This window comes from Lepidochelys kempii, chromosome 1 (genome assembly GCF_965140285.1).
Source record: "Lepidochelys kempii isolate rLepKem1 chromosome 1, rLepKem1.hap1, whole genome shotgun sequence".
Classification (NCBI taxonomy): Eukaryota; Metazoa; Chordata; order Testudines; family Cheloniidae; genus Lepidochelys; species Lepidochelys kempii.
In genome coordinates, this window is record NC_136380.1 from 128250852 (window position 1) to 128273460 (window position 22609).

A 22609-nucleotide genomic window follows, 5' to 3' on the forward strand; every position below is an offset into this window, starting at 1 on the left:
TTTTGTTTCAGCTTTGTGTAAGTCTCAGAGCTCTTTTTGGCAACTTGCTGAGTAAGCTACCACTCATATGAATAAGGGTGGAAGAATCAACCCCTAAAACAACAAGACAGACAAGGACCAGAAGAAAGGAAGTAGTACTAATTCCATTTCACAGAGACGGAACTGAGGCACACAGAGATTACATAATTTGCTCAAAGTCACACAGACAATTTGTGGCAGAGCTAGAGATTTCTGAGTCCGAGAACCATCATTCTTTGAGATAAAACTATATCTTTTGAATAACAACCAAGCAATGGTTGAAATTCACAAGCCAGAGGTTCACTAGCCTAATTCTCAGATATTAAGAGATATGGTCTTATGTAAGATTTAACTTTAAATAGCACCTTAATTGTGAAATGCTTGCTGAACATGATTTCTAATAATTTCTGGGCTAACCTTGAAGCTCAAGGGAATGTGCATAACTGAAACTACATATTTTTTTTTAATATCGTTTTACTGCAACCTATTTGGGTTACCTAGGGAGGTGGTGGAATCTCCATCCTCAGAGGTTTTTAAGGCCAAGCTTGACAAAGCCTGGCTGGGATGATTTAGTTGATGTTGGTCCTGCTTTGAACAGGGGGGTTGGACTTGATGACCTCTTGAGGTCTCTTCCAATCCTGATCTTCTATGATTCTATAATGCAGTAGGTTCTCTGATACTACAGTGATGACTGTGGTATAAACATCTGAATAAGGAAGGAAGATTTATACAACTTGAATACAATTGTAGTTGTGATCATGTTTGGTTCAGTTCTTATTTTGTTCACACCAACTTTTTCTTCCCTAGCTGTAACACACATTGGTTGTGGATTAATCAATGAAGGGGAGGAGAACCATAAGAATCAGGTGTAGCAGCCTGTTGGTTGCAGAGCACTTCCATAATAATACATCTTTCCATAGCAGCAAACATTTTTGAGAGGGCTGGTGGAGGATTTGCCTTTGGCTGCAGAATGCCTTTTCTCTGAAAAGCCAGCTTGCTGTGGAGCCAGTGTCCACAACCTTCTAACTTTTGCATGACCCTACAAAAATATGGATATCTGTTGCTAAATTGGGTTCTAAACTAATGTATTTGTGTTAATTCTTGAAATTACTTCTATAATCTTGCAAAGCTCTCACATTGGTTATGGTATCTGTATAGGCTGTATCTTTGACGCAACCATAGGACCATTAATTTGACACAAACATACGACTATTGATCTGCTTCTAATTTTTAGTCAAGGGATAGACTTAGTGCCCAGACTTTCATTCTAGTCCCCATACAGTGTGTCTCAATTCTCCATCTAAACCCTGGTAACATCACATCAAAATTCATACTGTTTATCTTTCACAGCTGTTGCATAGTCTCTTAGATGGTTCTTTGCTATTAATCATACAGATATTTACCCATGCACTTAGGCTATGTACATAAATTGTTTAAACTATCTGTATCTGTATAATGTATTATTCATTGCATGAAAGATTTCTTTCTTTTGAATTATAGTGTGCTTCTGTGTTCTTTTGTCATCTAGTGAAGCCTCAGAGAGGTAGCTGCTGAATACCAAGGCGGTTATCCAGAAAATGTGTTAATGAATCACCTGTAAAAATGGTTACTGACTATTGAAATCTGTATTGCAGTGCAGGTTGCGTTTAAAGTGTGCTTGAGTGGAGAAAATACACTTTGCATAATTACTACCAAGTGGTGTCATTTTGCTACCAAAGAAGTGCCATGAATTGTCAGAATAAACAACATTTTCTGTTTTGATTTCTGTCATATCCTGAGTTTGACATTATTCCAGGGCTACATCTTTTATTTGAATCCCTAGATTTTTCTTTCATTTGGCTTTTGGCATTTTCCCAACTGAGAACATAATTCTCATTGTAATATACCTTAAATTTCAGAATACACTCAAACACGTGATCTCTTTGAAACACGTGATCTCTTTGGCTTCTTCCAAGTGAAACTGATTATTGTTTACTATTTGTATTACAGCAGCAACTAGCCTTGACATAGGCACACTTGGGAGAGCCAGTATTTCCTAATTATTTGTGAATTAGGCTCAAGTACATCTCTGAAAACCTGTACATGCTGGACAGGCATCTGGAAAACCTGGTCACTCATATGGAGGGTTGGAGGTAGCCTTTACAAGCTACAGGGCTTCTATTGCCACTGCTGAGATGTCTTAAACAACCCACCATCTTGTGTACTGATAATGTGGGACCCAGGCATAAAATAAAAGAAGGGGAGATAGATAATACTTGGCCCTGCTGTGAGTGTAGGGGACTGGACTAAATGACCTCTTGAGGTCCCTTCCAGTCCTATAATTCTGTGATCCTATGACAGGGAAAGGATATCTTTCATTTTGTCTTCTTGTAACCTGAAGAATTTTTGCATATTCTTACACAAAATATTTGCAAATTTCCCTCTCCCATTATTACCAGAGAAAATTCTCCAGTCTCTACTTTGTGATTCTGATCTCTATTCTGGATAAGCAAAAATCACTCCACCTTTAGATGAATTCTGCAGACCCTCAGCATGTTCAGTGAAAACCTAGGATTTCTTAAATGATGCCTGGTAAAGAGCCAAGAATGTGTGTTTGTGTGGACCGACAGAATCATAGCTCTGATGTAAATGGCAATAATGAGCATATGCAAGACTGGTGGCTACTGAGCATGTGCAGTAATGGGTGACAGAGAGGTCAGTTAGGCGAGCAGTTAGCTGGTCAGAACCTACTCATACTGGTCACAACTTGTTTTAAAGGTCAGAGCCTTCAATAAGAACTCTGAGGTAATGGTCAAGCCTGAGCACGTGCAAGTGAGGTAACTGTAGCTAAGAATAGGAAGGTTATATAAAGAGAGAACTTCCAACAGCGATTTCAGAGTTCGGAGTCTGTGTCTGAAGAAGGAGAGAGGCGTGCAGGGAAAGCCCAGAAGCCAACAAAAGAAGCCAAAGAGAAACTGCAGCAGAGAGACAAAAGAAAGCTGAAGCAGACCAGAGCTGACTGACCAGGAACTGAACAGCAATAGCAGTGATTTGTAAAAGGAAACAGCAATGGATTGATAGAGTAAGCTTAATATTCTTTTAATGCAAAGTTTTGGGAAAGTACGGTATAAATAAGTATGTGTATGCTTGAAATGTGTGTGAGTGTATTTTAATTGTATTTTATCTATCTCAACTTTAAAGCAATTTAAGATCTGCTGTCAGCAATTTGTTGCAAACTGTCCACTTACAACAAATTGCTTTGCTTAGAATCATTTAAACTGTATGCTATTGCAGTGTAAGTGCTCGTTAACTTGCAATAAGGGATTTGTATCTCAGGGCTTTTGTGTTTTGTTTAGGATTTTTAGTATACACTGTATTAGGGATTATTAGTTACATCAATAAAAAGAACATTGCCCATGTCAATTACTTTATTGGAAGGTATAGCCCTGTCCTTTAGTGTTTTCCTTAGCAACTCCAGGAACTTTTACCTCAGGGAGAACAGATTAAGGAGGCAATAGGCAAGTTATTATAGCCCTGTCCCTAAATTCATTTTTGGGATAACACCACTCCAGTATCCAACACAGAACTTCCAAACAGATGTGCAGGGGCAAGGGGCAACTACAGCCTCAAAACTTGTCATAAGAAACTGTTTCTACTAATGCCTGTACAAGGCAACCAATAGACACCAGCTAACCCTCATTGATTCATTAGACCAGCTATGCAATGCACGGCAGGCAGATTAAAAACATTCCCTGGGCAGTAGTTTGTAGCTGTTTGGCACTAAGCAGTAATATGTGCTTATCCCACACGAGAAAAAAAACTAAGGCACAGGACAGACAAGGAATAGGAGAAAGGGGAACAAATTAGCCACACAGATGCTTCTGAGCCTGGTTCTGTTCCCAGAATAGTTTTTTTTTATGGGAAACTTCTGTAGTATTTAACAAAACATGATATTTTTCTGTATCTTCTTTGGATCCAATAGACTCATATCCATGCTCTAGAATTCTACATGATGGTTGAAAAAAACCTATAGAACAGGGGTTGGCAATCTTCAGCACACGGCCTGTCAGGGTTCCTTCCCCACTCTGAACTCTAGGGTACAGATGTGGGGACCCGCATGAAAAACCCCCTAAGCTTATTCTTACCAGCTTAGGTTAAAAACTTCCCCAAGGTACAAACTTTGCCTTGGCCTTGAACAGTATGCTGCCACCACCAAGCGTTTAAAACAAAGAACAGGGAAAGAGACCACTTGGAGATGTCTTTCCCCAAAATATCCCCCCAAGTCCTACACTCCCTTTCCTGGGGAGATTTGATAATAATCCTCACCAATTTGTACAGGTGAACACAGACCCCAACCCTTGGATCTTTAGAACAATGAAAAATCGATCAGGTTCTTAAAAGAAGAATTTTAATTAAAGAAAAGGTAAAAGAATCACCTCTGTAAAAGCAGGATGGAAAATACTTTACAGGGTATTCAGATTCAAAACACAGAGGATCCCCCTCTGAGCAAAACCTTAGTTACAGAAAACAGGAATAAACCTCCCCCTTAACACAGGGAAAATTCACATAAAACAAAAGATAAACGAATCCGCCTTGCCTGGCTTACCTATACTGGTTGCAATATTGGAGACTTGGATTAGGATGGGTTGGAGAAGATGAATTTCCGTCTGGCCTCTCTCAGTCCCAAGAGAGAACAAAATGTAAACAAAGAGCACAAACAAAAGCCTTCCCCCCACCCCAAGATTTGAAAGTATCTTGTCCCCTTATTGGTCCTTTGGGTCAGGTGCCAGCCAGGTTAGCTGAGCTTCTTAACCCTTTACAGGTAACAGGATGTTGCCTCTGGCCAGGAGGATTTTATAGCACTGTACACAGAAAAGTGGTTACTCTTCCCTTTATATTTATGACACGGCCTATCAGGGTAATCTGCTGGCAGGCCGCGAGACATTTTGTTTACGTTGAATATCTGCAGGCATGGCCCCCCACAGCTCCTAGTGGCTGTGGTTTGCCGTTCCCAGCCAATGGGAGCTGTGGGAAGCGGTGGCCAGCACGTCCCTGTGGCCTGCACCGCTTCCCGTAGCTCCCATTGGCTGGAAACAGCGAACCACAGCCTCTGGGAGCTGTGTGGGTTTGTGCCTGCAGATGGACAACATAAAGAAAATGTCTCGTAGCACACCAGCGGATTACCCAGATGGGCCACGTGCTGAAGGTTGCCAACCCCTGCTATAGCAGGAATATCATTCTCTATTCAATTCTACAGATTTTAAGAGTCACTTTGAGAAAACCTTTTAAAGTTGTATAGAACCCTGAAGGTTCATTCCTTATTTCATACTTTGAGGCAAGGATTGTCTCTTTGTTCTGTGTTTGTAGAGCACCAGCCAATGGGGTTTTGGGCCTGGATCCTCAAAGCCATGGGACGTAAGTTTCTAAGTATCTTTGTGGATCTGGGCCTGGGTCCATAAGTAGGGTTTCTAAGTGCTAGGTAATATAAATAAATAATAATAATTCTATAGAACAGTTCATGAGGAATGGATTGAAACTAACTGACTCATCAGGTGCATCCTCCATACTACTGTACCCCCTTGCCCTTACCGATTCTTAGTCCCTGCAATGGTTTTCAAAAATGCCACTTTTGCCACTAGGGATTTGACCTGTCTCCAATTGACTTCAGTGGGAGCTGACTTCAATAGGACCCCCAACTATTCACTCATAACTGTAGTTGGTTTTGCACCAGTCCATTCTTCCTACAGCCGCAACCCTTTTTTAAAAAGAAAAAACAAAAAAAAAAACACTTTTTTAAAAAACTTTCTTTTTACTTTCGGAAGATGACAGTGTAACTGCAAAATCTGGCCTCTACTCACAAGCCAGGTCATACTTGAACATTTGCAGATACAGCCCTCACAGACTCATAGGTTTTAAGGCCAGAAGGGACCATCATGATAATCTTGTCTGACCCCCTGTACATTGCAGGCCATAGGTGCCAAATCTGTGAATGAGCCAGTGCTCAAGCATCCATGGACAATGGCCCCAGCTGCATTCTTCCCTGAGACCCCACCCCTGCTTGGCCTCTTCACCCTCTTGTGCTGCACTTCTCTCCACCCTTACTCCACCTTTTCTCCTGAGGCCCCTGCCACTCACTCCTCTCTGCCCCATCCCTCCATCACTCACCTTTAAGGCCAGAGGGGGCAGAGAGAAGAGAGGGGTGGGCAGAAGGCACTCGGGGATGGGTTGGATTAAAGTGAGCAGCAGGTAGATGGGAGGGAGGAGCCTTGCAGGAGGCGGGAGAGAGGAGCTAGAGGGAGATGCTCAGGAGAGGGAGGCAGAGAGGAGAAAGCAGTGGGCAGGGGGGCTCAGAAGAGGGAGTGAAGGGGAGTGAGTGGCAGGTGGGCGGGGCCTCAGGGGCAAAGAAGAGCAAACGGCAGGGACCTTGGGGGTGGGGGCAGAGAGGACCCAGCAGCAGTCAAAGTGGGGGAAGAAGAAGCAGAGCAGGAGTGGGAAGAGGCAGAGTGGGGATGGGGCCTCAGGGGAAGAGGCTGAGCAGGAGCGGGGCCTCGGGGTAGAGTGGTCGTGGAGCACCCACCGCCAAAACCAAAAGTCAGCGCTTTTGTTGCAGGCCACAGAACCTCACCCACCCGCTCCTGTAATAGATCCCTTGCTTCTGGCTGAGTTACTGAAATGCTCAAGTTATGACTTAAAGACTTCAAGATACAGTGAATCAGCCTTTTTCGCTTGTTTAAACCTGCAAGTGACCTGTGCCCCATGCTGAAGAGGAAGATGAACCCCCCACCACCCTGCCAATATGCCCCACGGGAAAATTCTTTCTTGACCCACAAATATGGCAATTAGTTAGGCCCTGAGCATGTCGGCAAGACCCACCAGACTAGACACCTGAATAAGAATTCTCTATAGTAACTCAGAGCCCTCCCAAACTAGTGTCCAATCACCGGCATAGGAGGTATTTGCTTCTAGCAGTCGCAGATCAGCTACATACCATTGTAAGCTGTCTCATCATACCATCCCCTCCATAAACTTATCAAGCTCAGTCTTGAAGCCAGTTACATTATTTGCCCCCACTGCTCCCTGGGAAGGCTCTTCCAAAACTTTACTCCTCTGATGGTTAGAAACCTTCATCTAATTTCAATCCTACATTAATTGATGGCCCTTAATTTCTATAATTTAAACTGATAGAATAAAACCAGCATGCATGTTGAGCAACACAACAGAAGAGATATTTTAATTATGAGAAAGCCATGTGGCTTATGTATTAGCTATTTTACTTGTATTCCATTTAATTGAAATGAAAAGTGAATGTTTTTATAATTATCATTTTAATATTCCTTGGCAGATTTTAATTTTATGGGGTTAACAAATGGCTCTTGTGTTTCAACTAGGTTACTTTTAATAACAGTAGGAACATTTCTTGACACTGGTAAACATTTTCTGTTGCTTAACTTGAATTTGAGTACGTGTGGGTATAATACCAAAATATTGTAGCTGAAAATGTAAACTTTTCAAACATAAACAATGACGTTGGTGTTATAATTTTACAAATCTGATGGGCAACATGGTAATTGTATTGGACATAAACTTTCAATCAACTTTTTCTACAAGCTGTGCTTTAATGATTCACTAGACACTCAGATAATTAATCATTGACATTCTTATAAGATAATATTTCAAAGGCTGCAGGAGATGCATCTAGATATGTAAGTCTTACTTAGAAAACTAACATTATGTTATGAATTCCAAAGTGTAATTAAAATCTTCCTGTGTTTTATATTGTAGCACTTTGACCAATCAAAAATAACTTTCCTATTTCACTTTCAAAGTGAGTTAGATTAAATAATTTTCATTGTAGCCCTGCTCCACCTTGTCCTAAACATTCAATGCAAATCAATCAGTAGTCTTCCAGTTATAAACTTTAAACTGTAATGTAATTTAGATTAGAACAGTTTTCTTTATCATTTAATCTATCACTACAAGTGGTTTGGCATAATATATGTGTTTCCAAAGTTACTTTAAGACACTTATTTGGGAATTTAAGTCAGTCTATGGTAGTCCTGTTTCCAGAACAGTTGCTCTATTTAAAAATAGTAGGGAAAAAAGAGGAGTAACAAATATGCAAGGTAATCTTAATGGGGGTATTCATTATAAGAAATACCATGAATTATGGGTATATAGCTTTCCTAAGAACTAAATAATATATAAATACTCATGGGTTTACTTCAACAATGGAGACTAAGGATGAAATATCAAGAAATTCCCATGTCAAGCTTAGGTGCAGGAGAGATATGTGGTTTCTAAAACCATTCACTGATAAATTTTAAACTGTGGACAGATCATGGGAGACTCCTTTAACATCTCTTTTGTTTATTTCACATCCTGGCCTCTCCCCCTATTTGTTGATGTCCCTCAGATTTTGGACCTCTGTCCCCCTTTTCCCCCTCTTGGTAACCTTATCAACCCTAGAGCTTTTAATTGCTGCCCCTTGGATGATTTACTTAACTCTGCCCAATCTCAATCTCCAGCTGTTACTTAAGCATCTCCTTCTTCTTGTTCTGCTTCCATTTTACACTCAAGGTGTCCAAAACAGGGTTCCCTCTTTCACACCAACCCTTTTCCATTTCCTCCTTTTTCTCTTACTGTTGACAAATCCATTATTACAGCTTGAGTGCCATCTTCAGCTCCTCACTGTCTGCTTCCTCATTCATTCAGGCTATTGTTATGTCTTATTGCTCCTTTCTGTGTAAGAACAAAACCCCAGAGGTTCACAATAAGATTTTAAGTCTAAAGTAGGTTAGAAGATAAGAGCAGTGGTGCTATAATGTGGATATTACAAGGTATCTTTTTTTAATCTGAATTGCTCAGAAAAACTGACAAAGATTATCTTCATATTGACCAAATAAAATGACTGTAATGATAAAAACTCTACCAGCCAGATATGGTGAAAGACTGTCATTATCATGGTAGTTACTTCCTTCCCTAACCCTTCTAATCCATCCTGCAACTGAATCCAATAAAGGATCATTTTTACTACAGAAAACAGCATCAACTCTAAGCCACAATGGAACGGAAGGAACTGCTTCCCTCCACAGAAGAATTCATGAGATTTCTTTTATTCCTGTTCACCAGTTTTCAACCTTCCATCCACCACAATATTTTTTGCTGATTGTACCAGGTTCACCATTGGAAATTTACGGTAGGTTTCCTCAGGTTTCCATGTTTTGTGTTATTACTCCATGTGGTTTTAAAAAAATTATTGAAGGCCATCTCTTCTGATACACCTCTTTTTCTCCTGCATTAAAAAGATATTCATCCCAAAGTGTTTTCATTGGCAATGCACAGCCAGATCAGCCTGAATAAAGACAATCCTGCAGGGTTTTCCTGCAAATTCACATTAAATACAATCTGTCTGCTTCTTTAAGTCACTTATTTATTTTAAAGGGTTAATTAATGCTTCTAATGTTAATTTACAAGATCCAGTAGTGTGAAAGCTATTTCGAACGTACAGCTCCACAACAAGAAAAATATCAGATTTGCCCACAGCAGTGTAAGTGGTGAGAAGAAGGGGGAAAAGTGGAAACAGGGAAAGAACAGGTTATTGTAGAAAAGATGGAACTGGTTATTTGAAGTGAAGAAAGAATGTGTAGAGTCACTGGAGAATATGGACCGTCCATTAGGGTAGGAAAGAATCAGCAATGAGAATGGGAGCTGGAATATGATGAGAAATGTTTTCAGATAACATTTACAATATAGTAAATCCCCATGAATTGTCCTGATTTTCAGCAATGAAATGGCAAAGAAATAGCTATATGTTTTGTACCAATGTTCTTAACTTGACATATCAGTTATTCAGTAATTCCTAGACTTCCACACCAGTCTAGGCAGTAATACAAATCAAAATATTTTGTTATTTGGCATCAGTCAGATTCATATTGTCACATACTTCTTTTCTTTGATAAAAAAGATGTGTATGTCAATTTTAAAGGTGCTACTTTCGGGCATCCCAAACCAGGAAGAATTTATAGAGTAATGTTAAATTATCCATGGTATCTGAAAATTGGATTAAATCTTTGGCCACTCATGGCCAAAATCCCACTATAAAAAAAATCCATCACATTGTATTAATGTTCTGACCATTGTTCCTAAGTGTAACTATATGCACACAATGCCTATCTCTTTCTGACAGTACAGAATCTCTCTTCTGGAACACCTGTGACTTATAGGGTAAGCACTTTAAACATAACAGGAATACATTTGAATTGAAAGTCATCATAAACACAAAGTGTGATGGTTGTTGCAATGGTCCTTGATTTAAGAAAGCAACAGTAATATAGTTTATGACCTCTCTACTTGGATGGTGCAAAAGTGAAATGCATAGCAGTGACGGTCTAGAGTCCATATTCTAAGTTCTATGCTTCTCCAGTGATATATTTTGAATGGATATTAGATCAAAATAGATAAGACCAGGTATTCTAAAGGGATCTGAGTCATGAATGACCAAAGAGGGGCACTTGAGAAGACTTGAAGCCACTGAAATGAGATATTTGAGGGCAGTAAATAGGGGGATCATTGCTGGACCTCATGCAGAATGATGCCATCAGGAGTAAGACCAAGGACTGTGGTATCAGAGAGAATGTGCAAAAGAGGAGGCTGAAATGATATGCAAGAAAAACAGATGAAGGGAATCCTGTTAGAGAGGAATTTGAGACTAGAACTTGTGGGCACTGAACAAGAGGATAGCTAAGAAAACAGTGGATAGACTGTGTATGAGAGGATGGAGTGAATATGGAGTGAGTGCTGGACTGGCAAACCTGAAAAAGACTGCTCTGTCAACCTGACCCCAGCCAGCTGATAGAAGGGGAAGAAGAAAGATATTAGATCAGAATATGTCCTGAAGTCTCTCCTCACTCATGTTACCCAAGCCCCCCCCTCCCAGATAGCCCATTCAGAGAGGAACTTCTAGAACACAACTTGTGTTCAGCATATCTGAGATTATGGAAACTGATATTTAGCATGTCCAATAGCTCAGTGGAGAACTTTTTAAAAAAATGCTGCAGCTTGCCATGTCCGATTACAGAGGTTGAGCTACAACTGCAGGGGGTCAGAGGTAACCTTGTCCTATTTGAAAATGAAGTTGGAGTTCTTGTGGAAAGTATTTCTGAAATAATTGAATCATAGAAGATTAGGGTTGGAAGAGACCTCAGGAGGTAATCTAGTCCAACACCCTGCTCAAAGCAGGACCAACCCCCACTAAAACATCCCAGCCAGGGCTTTTTTCAAGCTGGGCATTAAAAACCTCCAAGGATGGAGGTTCCACCACCTCCCTAGATAACCCATTTCAGTGCTTCAGCACCCTCCTAGTGAAAGAGTTTTCCCTAATATCCAACCTAGATCTCCCCCACTGCAACTTGAGACCATTGCTCCTTGTTCTGTCATCTCTTACCACTGAGAACAGCCTAGCTCCATCCTCTTTGGAACTCCACTTCAGGTAGTTGCTATCAAATCCCCCCTCACTTTTCTCTTCTGCAGACTAAATAAGCCCAGTTCCCTCAACCTCTCTTCGTACGTCATGTGCCCCAGTGCCCTAATCATTTTCACTGCCCTCCTCTGAATTCTCTCCAATTTGTCCACATCCTTTCTGTAGTGGGGGCCCCAAAACTGGATGCAATACTCCAGATGTAGCCTCACCAGTACCAAATAGAGGGGAATACTGACTTCCCTTGACCTGCTATCAGTGCTCCTATTAATGCAGCCCAATATGCCATTAGCCTTCTTGGCAACAAGGACACACTGTTGACTCATATCCAGCTTCTCATCCACTGTAATCCCCAGGTCCTTTTCTGAAGAACTCCCACTTAGCCAGTCAGTCCCCAGACGGTAGCAGTGCATGGGATTATTCCGTCCTAAGTGCAGGACTCTGCGTTGTCCTTGTGGAACCTCATCAGATTTCTTTGGCTCAATCCTCCAATTTGTCTAGGTCCCTCTGTATCCTATCCCTTCCCTCCAGCGTATCTATCACTCATCCCAGTTTAGTGTCATTCGTGAACTTGCTGAGGGTGCAATCCATCCCATCATCCAGATCATTAATAAAGATGTTGAATAAAACCAGCCCCAGGGCCGACCCTTGGGGCACTCCGCTTGATACCGGCTGCCAACTAGACATCAAGCTGTTGATCACTACCCATTGAACCCAACGATCTAGCCAGCTTTCTATCCACCTTATAGTCCATTCATCCAGTCCATACTTCTTTAACTTGCTAGCAAGAATACAGTGGCAGACCGTATCAAAAGCTTTGCTAAAGTCAAGGTATATCACATTCACCATTTTCCCCATATCCACAGAGTTTCCCAAGACAAATAAATTGGAATTTAGCCTCTCCCCCTGGGCATGTAAGCTCCACTCCACTCCATCTCCTATATCTAAGCCATAGTCTAATAATACTGTCCACCTGTGGACAACAATTAGCACTAGCTCCAGAAGAAACCTATTCAGAAATAAAAAGATATATCATTTGAGATTTGCAATAAACTTTCTTGCTAATTATTCCTTAAATTAACATATTGTGTTGCAAGCACTATGTAATTGGGGCCATCTTGCAGTTTGGAGAATGTTGCTCCTACATAGCCAATAGTAACAAAGTGGGGCATACTCTGCTTTATGAAGCTGTGAAAATTAGTCAAAATTTCTGCATCAACACCTCCAGTTGGTGGCATTCTTGGCATTTCTCATTTCCATATTGCTGCACTAGGGTAAGTAATTAGATGGCAGGGACAAAATATCCTCTGAGCCCCACTCCTGCATGTAGCATACAATCCTACTGTGCAGCTCTTGCTCTCTCCTGGAATTGAGCTCTCCAAAACTGATTGCACTGGTACAGTCAGAGAATCACAGATGCACAGCATGTCATCTGCTCTCTGCTAGACACAGGCAGCTGAGACAGCAATTACCGACTGCCAACCGTAAGCTGCTCTGACTAGCAATAGTGCTTAAAGGCAGCCCGAGTGTTATTAAGTACCGAAGTACAGGGGATAAATAATAAATGCCTATGGATTTCTCTGTGGTTTAGTGCCTGCAAACGGGTGTTTTTCAGAACAGCAAAGGCAAATATCTGGACTATATTCCCAAGCACATGCATGTGCGTGGAAACACACACACACACACACACACACACACACATAGAAGGGTTAGGCTTAAGATAGTCATGGAGTATGGAGGTGCAGGAAGCTGTGTGGTTCATTACCAGCACCATTTTCACAGGTTTGTATGCAAATTTCCTTCATGCCCAAATCTGATGATGATACATCCAGGCCACCTCACCTTTTCCATGCTCATTATCTTATTGATACATCTGTATTTGTGATGGCCTGGACAGAGACAAATGATCAAGCAGTTTCTCACTGTCACACACAGAGGCAATAACTGCACAGCATTCATTTGAGGACAATCTGAACCTCTAAAGCTTAGACTGTGTGTGAGTCCCCATAAAAATCACATGCATTCAGTGATTCTCTCCAGCAGCTAGAATCTCTCCAGCAGCTAGAAGGTGAGACTTCCATTAGACAGCTCTCTGGAGGAGCATCTCAAATCCTGAGAGGATACCATATAAGGAAATTGTGTAGATCCTAAGAGGAATACAAAGGGAGCATGAAAAATGGACATCCAGTCAGCTGGACCTATCCTTCCAAAATATTACCCTGGACCCATGCAGAGGTATGAACGCTGGTGGCCCTAGTTAACAGCTAGAAATAAACAATCAGCCACACCCAGGTTTGTCCCTTTCTTTAGGGTTCTGTTTATTGTTGTCAGAAACAAGAAAGAAAAGCGTAAAAATTATCACAAACAACAATCTGGTTAGGGATTCAGACTGGGATCTTCTGGCCTCCACTAGCTATTGGGTAGGGCCCTCTCTGACAATTCAGAGGGAGATCCACAGGATCTGCCTGCCTACACCTTCCTTCTCTGTTTTTTCCTGGTTTCCCCCCTTTATATTGTCCAGATGAGAGTGTGGGCTAATCATGCGGTACTGATCAGCTGTGCCAGCTGATTCACAGCACCTGCCTGCTTGGCTTCTCTCTGGTCAGGGTCAGCTGCTCCCGGTTCTCCCCCAGCTAGTAAAGAGGCGAATCATGTTAGAGGGCAACTATATAAACATGGGAAACCCCGTGCTTCGGAAGAAATGAAGCCTGCTCTGGCCACTTAGGAAGTTCATGGTGGATTCACAAAGGATTCTGGATGGGTGACAGGCATCTTTTTTGTGGAAGTAATGTCAGCTGAGTGATCCATACTGCAGCTTTCCCAGATTTGTAGCAGCTTCTATCCTGCTGCCAAACTAGTTTGTAGTATAAAATGATCAAAGTCCTTTAAAGATATTTTATAGGAATTTAAAGTGCATTTGAGTCTTCAAACTAGGTCAATGCCCTCAATTGCCATAGTTTTATGAAAAGTTAAGAACAGATAGATGCTGGGTCCCTGTCAGCATCCATAGCAAAGAAATGGGTTCTTTGCCATTGAAAATGAGAAATAAACCATTGGTGATGCTGTTCATCTCATCAATGTTGTCATGAATACTTATATTGTACTGTGAGTGGAGAATTGCAACACACAAATACAGAAAAAAGTTTGTGATAACATTGCTATTATACTGTGTGGTACCGGTAGTCCAACTCTTTTTACTCTGGCCTGATAGTCCAACTAGAATACAACCCACAATGTGATTGCTGCCTGATTTGTCAGTAAATGTCTCATTCTCCATGCTCTCAGCTTCCAAAACAATGAGTGAACAGATCCGCTTTGTGTGAAGCTTTCCCTTGAATCCCAAATATTCATAATTGGGAAGCTGCTTCACCTGGTGCATTGGGTGAAGCACATTGTTATCCTCCATACTAGAAGGAAGTTTGTGCTCCAATGTTACACAAGTGGCTGCAGTGAAGAACCATAATGAATTGGTTAATTGCTTTCATTCTCCTTATTTCCTTTGCTTTTAAACGTATAATTCAATAGTGCATCCATTATTTATTCTGTATCATTGTCACATGCTTGTATAACATCATACGCTGAAAGGAGTTGGCAAGAGCCAACATGCTTCAACTGAGTTTACGGTTCAATTCTTTTGTTATTTTATCATTCAATAAAATGCTCTGCATACAGAATAATTTTCTTTGCACAATATTTATTTTTGTTTTACCTTCCTGGAAATGGAAATTGTAGATGCTTTGATAAAAGGATTACAAGGTCATCCAATTTCAAGTAGTTCCTATAAGTACCGCAAAAACATCCTCTTAAATGCTAATTTTGTACAGTCCTACAGTAGTGGAGTACTTTTCAGTTCAGTAATTGAATACACAAAGGAGGAAATGGCTGGGAGAGGAAGCTGTTTTTGGACTCTCAGCCACAGAAGCCCACCTCTAATACAAATTAATGTGCTTAAGCATTTCTATGCCTCTCTCTATAGTCTCACCAACAGATTGAGTACTTTTAATTGTAAGTGAATTTAATGTCATATTAATAGACTTGGCATTGAAGTTGTTGAATTGTCCTCCAAACTAACTTCAGTAATGTCTGTAAAATGCTTTGAGCTGCTTGGTTGGAAGTTCTAGCCACACACACTTACTGCATTAGAAGTCATTGTCTTCTATGCCTATCCAGTTCCCTGCCTCTCCACTAAAGCAAGTTGTGATGGTGATTTTTATTGTGGCCCCTTTTCCATTATGAAGTGAATTGAGGTCAGATAGATGATTACTTAGCACAGAGTCATCTGATGGAGATAACATCTGGTCAGTTGTCACTATTGAACTAAATTGAATTGGATCCTGTGGCCAATGTGTGAATGGTTCTCTAGCCCTTACTTACTAAAACTTTCAATCCACAGAATTTGCATTTGTATGGTACAGATCTATAACACTACCAAGTTGGCAGTCTGCCTCAACTTTGCAAACCTGAACCAAAGAGTCTATTAGTCTCCTTCTATAAACCTTACCTAATTTGATGTAAAAATCTGAAACAAAAAATGGGTTTTTAGGTTTCACTTTGTAGTCTGAAAGCTATGTGCTACAACTATGTTATTCTGTATAAAGTAAATCAGAAAATAAGAGTAAACAGAACACATTTGTTCCTTTTATTGTCTGTGAATCCTTAAAAATGACATTATAAGAAAACTGGAGCTTGAAATTACAGTAGAAAAGATTCTCACTGCAGACAAAACCCATGGAAATTAATGGTTTCACAGATTTTCATTAAAACACTTTTTTTTCATTTTTGCTTAACATTTTTACAGAGTTTGAAATAAATTTTGAAGGTGGAAAACTACTGTAATTTTGCAGTAAATAGGGTTTTTCTTGTAAGACTGCTGGCATTCCTGTGCAAAAAAGGGTGAGTTTCAACAACGAAGCAAGTAACAGTTTTGATTGTTGCCCATATGTTGATTTTTTTCTTCATTAAAAGGGGTATTTGTTTTCAGAAATGGAAATACAGTTCCCAGGATAAAATTCACACAAAACAATGAAAACTTTAGGCTTTGCATCCAGTATTAATATTTGAAAATCAAAATTTGACTCTGAAAAATAAAATTGTTGACTTCGATCAAAAGGAAACTACAAAAATGTTGGTGAAAACTACTAGATTAATGCTGATTTATTAAATTTTGCTCTCTCAATTGTTAGCAGATTTCAATAAATATTGATGGTGTAATTGGGAAAATGACTAATATTCTCCATGAATAGTGCAATGTTTTCACACTGTGTAATATTTATATCTACGGATATATATATAATAGCATGTATAAGCCCTAACCAAGATCAAAATCCCATTCTGCTGGGCCTATATATATGCTTACATACAAAAATATACACAATAAAGAGACAGTCTCCTGTCTTGAAGAGCTCACAATCTAAAGAGACAAGACTTGGGAAGGGAAAGAGAGGCACATACACATTAAGTGTCATTCCCAAGGACATACACTAGGTCAGTGGCAGAGATTAGAATAGAATACAAGCTTTCTAAGTCCCAGTCCAGTGCACTAACCACGGGACCATGCTGCCTCTCCATCTGAGGGCAGTACTCTTACACCCAAGCAATAATTCAGCCAGAGAGAAAACTGAAGCAGAACAGGTTTCAGAGTAGCAGCCATGTTAGTCTGTATCCGCAAAAAGAAAAGGAGTACTTGTGGCACCTTAGAGACTAACAAATTTATTTGAGCATAAGCTTTCGTGAGCTACAGCTCACTTTCCAATGAAGTGAGCTGTAGCTCACGAAAGCTTATGCTCAAATAAATTTGTTAGTCTCTAAGGTGCCACAAGTACTCCTTTTCTTTTTGAAGCAGAACAAACTTTTTATTGGTAATATGCAAAGATTCTAAAAAAGAACTGCATCAGAAAGTAACATTTCTCTCAAGATGTAACTACCTAAAAATTCAGATAATGTTATCTGTAATGATATTGCAGGGGTATATTGACTCTATTAAATATATAAATGCTATGTTAAGTAATTACTAGACTGCAAGAACATGCTATGAAATTATTATGCTGACTTTGAAATGTCTAGACTACTATACAATTAATATTATAAGACTGATTCACAAGCTTTCTGTGAGATAGGAAGAAGCCTAAAATAATACTGAAGATATGCCAAGATCTCATCTCGTATGGCATCATCTAATCAATGACTTTACTTTGTGGCATCAAGTGAGGTTTGTTCTGAGATGTGAAAGAGTGGGCAGTTTTGCTTCAAATGGCTTTAAAAAACACTTCTTTTATGTTCCAAGTCATGTGGGTTTGCCCCTCCAAGTTTCACTTTGAGTTCCTGGTTATCAAACACACTCTCAGAACAAACAGATGAACAAAATGACACCAATTGTACCTTACCACCTAGTTTTGTGTCATTAGAGTATAAAACCAAAACATTCTCATGAAATCATAGTGAATATCTTCCTCAACGGTAGCTGAAAAGTCATCTGAAGTAGTCTTTATGATTGAAACTAAAACCTCTCAGAGCAATTCTGGAACCAGGCCCCAAAGAGAAAAATAAACCAATCCTATGACCCACACCTGTAGAGCTATATGGTTATTAAAAGCCAAAATCATGAAGTCAATCACATTCTAGGAGACGCTAAAGTCAATACTCTGTATAGGAAAATATGCATTGTTTTGGCGCCAATGGCGGTGCCTTTGGTTTGTACAGTCTCCATAACACGTGAAAAATGGTGAAAATAAATTCTTCACTAAGCAACAGCAGAGGTTTGGTCTCTCTGCATCAGAACTATGGAAATATATGCTTTTTAGAAGATGCTGTAAAGACTACCTGAGAGAAAATGTATTCACCAAAGATGCATTGTGAGTGATCCTCTGTCATCGTTGTGTAAATTCAGCAGTTCCAAAACCTATTTCAACGTCCAAAAAATGGCTGCAAAGATACTTTGAGAAAAGACTTGGGCCTGAATACCTCTCAAAAATGTTGAATGAATATTACTAGGAATTTCCAGAGAATTAGACCCCCCATACAGATAGTTCTGGACACAGATTTTTCTGAACTGCATCTGGTAGCACAATTTGGTTATTTTCTCAGAGCTAAAATGTACATACAAGCTATGAAATCCCAAAGTCACTGAATTCAATGGGAGTTTTACCACCAACTTCAATGGGTTGAGGATTTCCTTCATAATCTGACACCGCTAGCGATAAATCAAATTTGAGAGCTCTTTGAAGACTGAGACTTGCACTTGATCAAGCCTGATTTTCAGAAGTTCAGAGCATTCACAACTCTAGCAGAAGTCTGCAAGTTGGCTCAGAACCCCTGTGAATAAGGCCGATATGGGGCTATATTCTCAGCTCTGCTGAGTCTGCCTCCTGCTGCAAAACTTAAATTGGCCAGAGAATTCTCCCAGTATTGGGGGAATCTCCAACCAGTGGAAAGCAGGTGGAGGAGGCCATGCCACCCTCCACACCTGCTCCTCCATGTCTCCTCTGCCACCCCACTGCTCCCTGCAGCTGTACTATGCACTGGGCCAGGGCAGAGCAAAACTAGGGAGACATGCTCCGCTCCCTGTCAGCTCTCCAGTCACTGCACTAAGCTCTGTATAGGAGAATTCAACCCTGAGGATAATATATCTCCATTTCTCTTAGCAAAGGTTGGTGAACTGTGAAATACATTTGCAGAAGGACATGATCAGCAGTGCTGTTTGGCCAGCTGAATATTACTAATAATGTTCAGGCTGCCAAATTTTCACTCATCCGTTCCCATCTGACTCCTGCTTACAGCAATTACAATGATGAGGCCCCTCTCACAAATTACATTGAGTTATTTTCATTAGAAAAGATAGCCAGCCTTGTAAACATCCTCTGGTGTCTTTGGATGGTGATCTCTCTCACCAGCTCAGTCTTTTAGGGGACTAATATGGAGGCCTGATACCCCATAATTAGAGAAAGATTTTCAGAGAAACAGACTGGCTGCCCACACCTCCCATGTTGCACTATCAGGCAGGAAAGCTTCTGCTGCCAATCTACCACTGTGAACTGAAACTGTGTCCTAACTGTGTGGTGACCAGGGATATGTGGTGTCACCTTGTCATAAATATAAAGGGAAGGGTAAACACCTTTAAAATCCCTCCTGGCCAGAGGAAAAACCCTTTCACCTGTAAAGAGTTAAGAAGCTAGGATACCCTCGCTGGCACCTGACCAAAATGACCAATGAGGAGACAAGATACTTTCAAAAGCTGGGGGGAGGGAGAAACAAATCCTCTCTCTGTGTCTGTGTGATGCTTTTGTCGGGGACAGAACAGGAATGGAGTCTTAGAATTTAGTAAGTAATCTAGTTAGATATGCATTAGATTCTGATTTCTTTAAATGACTGAGAGAATAAGCTGTGCTGAATGGAATGGATATTCCTGTTTTTGTGTCTTTTTGTAACTTAAGGTTTTGCCTAGAGGGATTCTCTATGTTTTGAATCTAATTACCCTGTAAGGTATTTACCATCCTGATTTTACAGAGGTGATTCTTTTTACTTTTTTTTTCTATTAAAATTCTTCTTTTAAGAAACTGAATGCTTTTTCATTGTTCTTAAGATCCGAGGGTTTGGGTCTATGGTCACCTATGCAAATTGGTGAGGATTTTTATCAAACCTTCCCCAGGAAAGGGGGTGTAAGATTTGGGAGGATTTTTGGGGGAAAGATGTTTCCAAATGGACTCGTTCCCAGTAACCGGTGTTAGACGTTTGGTGGTAGCAGTGAAAGTCCAAGGGCAAAAGGTAAAATAGTTTGTACCTTGGGGAAGTTTTAACCTAAGCTGGTAAAAATAAGCTTAGGAGGTTTTCATGCAGGTCCCCATATCTGTACCCTAGAGTTCAGAATGCGGAAGGAAACGTGATACACCTATACTACATATATAAGTGAATAGAACTGTTTGATTGTAGCATGTGTTTATTGTTATTTAACCAAAGATACCTGCTGCATTTGGGATAGTATAGTTTATACATTGCATTCAGTCAATTAACTTGTGGCTAAACATAGATATTAAGGACCCATAGCACCTCCCATCCCCCACAGCTATCCTTTACATCCACCTTTCTACTGGTATAAAAGTTCCTTTTTAGGTTTTATTTTCATAAGGAGATTGCTTGGAAATTATCAGTTAATGAAAAGCTTTTCATTATCTTCCCTAAGGCTAGCATTTCAACTTCCTACAGAAAAGGCAATAACTAATACTTATGCAGAGAATCAAACTGATACCAGTGACTTGGAAGACTTGAACCATCATATATATATATAAACAGTATATCTCTAAACTTTCTGGAATTTACCTGTAAATGGCTGATTTGTAAACTTCTAGAAGTATTTTTCCTTCTCATTGATGATAATCTTCAATCTGTTATCCTCTTATTTACAACTGATTTTGTATTTAAAACTGATTTTGTCAAGTGAAATATTTTTTCAATTAAAATACTTATTGTGGTGGATGTGAACTGCTATAAGGATATGGATATGTAACCCAGTTATTGTGATAGTCTGTATAACTTATATTGGGATAGTGGAATGTGTATTATACACCTCTATTGCTTTAATTCAATGTATTATACACCTCTATCACTTTAATTCAATTTTCAGAAGTTCAGAGCATTGACAACTCTAGCCGAAGTCTGCAAGTGCTCAGCACCCTTATAATGGGTGCTATTGGAAGAACAAACAGGAAGGCAATGGGATGGTTTCCCAGCTAAGAACATCTTAACACATACTGTTAGGCAACGGAAGAAGCTCTTACCTTTGAGAATCTTACATCCCATATCCAAAAAGTTGCAAGCTTTTATTGCTAGTGATGAGACCTTCGCTATCAACAGTTAAGAAGCCACAATCCCTGAGGACCAGAGTGATCAAAAAAGACTGAACGGCTTTTACAAGAGACTTTCCCTGAAGCAGGTTGGGAGACATGATTTGTGAGTTAAGGGAACAGAAAATGCCAGTGAGACCCTAAAGGTGTTGGGAGGTCCATAGGAAGCTTACATCTTCCAGGATCCTCATGGTGAAGATGGATAGATATGTACAGACATGTCTAGACTGTTTATTGTTTTAAGGCCAGCTTTCTCTGAAAAGCTTTAGTTCTAAATTAATAACACTTTGCTTTAAGAAATCAGTTTGGTTACTGGATACCCCTGTCTCAGCTCCTGCAGCGAAGTGAACTGGAGATACTGAACCTAAGGCAGGCCTGCTGAGGTAATTGTGGCTGACCACACAGGGGACTGCAGAGCAGGGCCCACTCTGACAGTGGGAGAATTGCGTGATTCCACCTGAGAGAGGTGACGGTATGAACTTGAATGTGGGGGGTGTGCATGTGGAAAGACCAGGAAGGGTCAGAGATGCAGTAAGCCCAGTGGCTGTGACACATTTCATAAGTTTTTTGTCTGTTTTTTGTTTTTTGCTTATGGCTTATTCTCTTGTGTTAGTTTTAAACAAACAAACATTTCAAAAATATAATTAAATGGCTTTTCTCACATAAAATAATTATTTTGTTCAGTCTGTTTGCTCTATAGTATGGATTTACATCTATTAAGTATTCAGCATTGTTTTTTATTCCTTATCTCCCTTTGCTATTTACTTTTCAGCTAAATGAGATTTTGTATGGTGGGAATTCACTGTTCATGTTACTTTCCTTCCTTTGGTACCATATTTTGAATTTTAACTTCTTATATTTTCCAACCCATTCAAGCAGTTCAGAACAGACTAATCAAGAAAATCTACTTAGTTCTAGTTGATGTTCAGTTATGAGTAACAAGGGATAGAAGTGTCCAAGGTGAACAAAAAGGCATCATTGACTAAAGACTATTATTTATTTGGGTAAGGGAGAATTAATTGGGTGCAATGGTATATTGCAAAAGCTCACTCAGATTTGAAAGCCAAAAGGGACCATTGTGATGACCTAGACTGACTCCCAGTATAACACAGGCCATAGAATTTCACCTTGTAATTCCTATAGTGAAGAGAGTTATTCTTCCTAGGATAAAGTTAGTTGAGGGGAAAATGTCCAGTGCTTCCCCCAAACAGCATTGCACAATGGCTAGATGCATTACAAGGTTATGAGGTACAATCATCTGGTGCCAGATTATGATACCCTTACTCACATTGAGTAATAC

At 40.0% G+C, this 22609-nt stretch overlaps 1 long non-coding RNA gene across 1 annotated transcript; it reads left to right on the forward strand.

Annotated features, from left to right (window-relative positions):
• Nucleotides 1–2871: 2871 nt before the first annotated feature.
• On the forward strand, nucleotides 2872–21980 carry LOC140914996 (uncharacterized). The gene is made up of 3 exons (XR_012160064.1): nucleotides 2872–3079; nucleotides 9034–9193; nucleotides 21090–21980. It is a non-coding gene; the product is annotated as an uncharacterized LOC140914996 (long non-coding RNA).
• The last annotated feature ends 629 nt before the right edge of the window (nucleotides 21981–22609 follow it).